Below are 2,725 nucleotides of genomic sequence, written 5' to 3' on the forward strand. Positions count from 1 at the left end.
AAAAATATGTAAATGACGGATAATGAAATCTCGATTATCACTTTATCATGCGAGAGTATAAAATGTTCGGTGACACCCGAACTTAGCCCTTCCTTACTTGTTTTTTTATAAAATTTTAAAGAGTTTCTTCTTGTTTCATACAGTTTATCAGTAAGTTAATGTAATGGAAGCATGTGTATTTCACATTCTTGTCATAATTAAATCGTTGGCAATGTTATTGTTCTTCTCTTATCATCAGTTGAAATAGTATGCAAATCTACTTTCACTGGAATATATAGTATATCTGTGTCCATATATGTACATAACTTTCGCTATAAATAGGAAGCCTCTGATTAAAATCGGTTCAAACGTGCAGTGAAATAAGTGAGACTTGCTAAGATCAGCCATAATATTTAATAAATTTAATATTTGCGGTGTCCTATTTTATATTTTAAATAATTACTCAAATAGAAACGTAATGTTTTAATAATAAAAATTGTTTTCTGCAGTAATAACTCTCTTTAGAAATATGAACTTTAGAGCTTATGCTGTACTCACCAATCCTCTTGCGGTATTTTTTATTACTCTTTGCATTTTTGCGATCTGTAACCAAAAGACCAACTCGCAAGTGGTTCAACGCCCGGCGGTTAGAAGTAAGTAAAACTCACCTAAGTGTGTACTCTAAAAGAATGATAGAGTGTTTTTTGGTACTCTGTACAGTTATATACTTATAAGTACTTACTATATGCTTACATATGTGAATACACACGTACTTATGTAAAAATATGAAAACTTTTTAGTCTGTGAGGCATTAGGTAATGGCCTACAGCCCAATTTGATACTGCATGCACCGAAGGTAGTGCCGTTGCACCTGGAAAATATCCCTATATAGCCCTCATTGGTCATCAAAAGCAAAACGAAAATATCACATTTCCATGTAGTGGCGCCTTAATTGATAAACGTTTCGTGCTAACCGCAGCTCATTGTATAAAAAATGGTAATCCGGTGATTGTGCGACTGGGCATTACAGACCTTGATAATTTTGAACAGAGTATTGGCATGGTTGAGAAGAAAATCAAAGTAAATATATATGAGAGTACATTCATACATATGTACATATATACCGTAATAAACATTTAAGTATTTAAAATAAAAATTTCAAATTTAAGGCCATTCATGTGCATCCCAACTATTCATTGACTTCTGCTTACAACGATATCGGTTTGGTCGAATTGGAGAGTGACGTTAACTATTCTTCTTTGGTGTATCCCGTTTGCTTATTTACCGCTGCCGCAATTCCGTTAAACAATACTGAGTTGTATGCCACGCGTTGGGGTATTAAAATTTATATAAACTATCCTATCTAAATAACGCTATCAGCGCTAATTGAGTCCGAAGGACAGCACTCTTACACACCCTTATTTGATTTTAGTTTAATTATATCCATTAAATTTTAATACAATTTCGTCGTTCTAGGTGTCAATGGTCAACGTATTGTGGGTGCAGTACGCGTACGGATTCTTCCAATACCATTGTGTCGAGATGCTTATGGTAAATTTGTAAACCGGCTTATTGCAGATGGTATTCGGACAACGCAGTTATGCGCACACGCTGTAAATCCATCGGTATATGAATGTAGTAGTGCGAGTGGTCCTATGGTCATGGTGGAAGATGCAAGTTTAAATAAATATCGACTCGTCGGCATAGATTCTTTTGGTCCACGTTGTCGTTCACAGGTGCCAGACGTGCTTACTAGGGTATCCGAATACTTAGATTTTATTGAGAGTGTAGTTTGGGCATCCTAAGGAAGTAAAGATCTGACGTAAATATGTACGACGCATGTATTTCTTAAAGAGTTTAGTGAAAAAAATTTTAATAAACTTGATTTTGTTTGTTAAAAATTTTTGTGATTTTGCTCATAAACTGGGTAAGTGGAGGAATTAATTTTCTTTCTGAATTGAAATTAAAATTATTTTCCGCGCTCTGATTAATGACAATAGCGAACTGTGTGAATCGATCTACTTCGCATAAAGTAGCATTTACTTTGCAACTTTATCTAAAAAGAACCTTAATAAAGTCGCCGTAAACTTAGCCCAAAATTCTTGTTATTTTTGGTACTAACTGGATGAGCAACGTGATATTTTTATGTGAAAATAAGATCAGGGAATAATGTGTATCAAGATGTATTTAATATGTGAATATGTTATAAAATTAACGATTTTTCTTGATATACCTAACCTAATAATATATAAATATTTTCGAATTTCCGGTTGCTTTAATATCGCATATGTATATCGGTTAATATGCAAGATATATTAATTAAACTCAGAACAAAAATCTTGCCTAAAATGGATGAAGTCACGACAATATCTCCACTTGTCCCCACATAACTTAGAATTATATAAGAATTTCAAACTTCCGGTTTTTTTATACCGTAAATATCGATCAGATATGTATAAGATATCTTAGCAAAAATATAAAATTGGATATGTAATAGTTTAAACCTGATCGATTTCATGATCTATGAATCCCAAAGCTCCATATTCTATGTACATATGTATGTAATGATTTTCTTTAACCTTGCACACTGAGTGTCCAGTATGTTGGTCAGTGTATGGTCTAAAAACATGTTCTCGAGTAGACTTGAGTAATTCGAAAGTAGTCGGATAGTTGAAAAAGTCTTTTCGTATTTTATCAATAGCTGTCGTTGTCGTAAATCTCCATACCATATCGTCCCCTCAATATA

The 2,725-nt window shown here is 33.4% G+C and overlaps 1 pseudogene; it reads left to right on the top strand.

Annotated features, from left to right (window-relative positions):
• The first annotated feature begins 508 nt into the window (after positions 1–508).
• On the top strand, positions 509–1,784 carry LOC120780694 (annotated as a pseudogene).
• The last annotated feature ends 941 nt before the right edge of the window (positions 1,785–2,725 follow it).

Source organism: Bactrocera tryoni, unplaced genomic scaffold, assembly GCF_016617805.1.
Source record: "Bactrocera tryoni isolate S06 unplaced genomic scaffold, CSIRO_BtryS06_freeze2 scaffold_25, whole genome shotgun sequence".
Classification (NCBI taxonomy): domain Eukaryota; kingdom Metazoa; phylum Arthropoda; class Insecta; order Diptera; family Tephritidae; genus Bactrocera; species Bactrocera tryoni.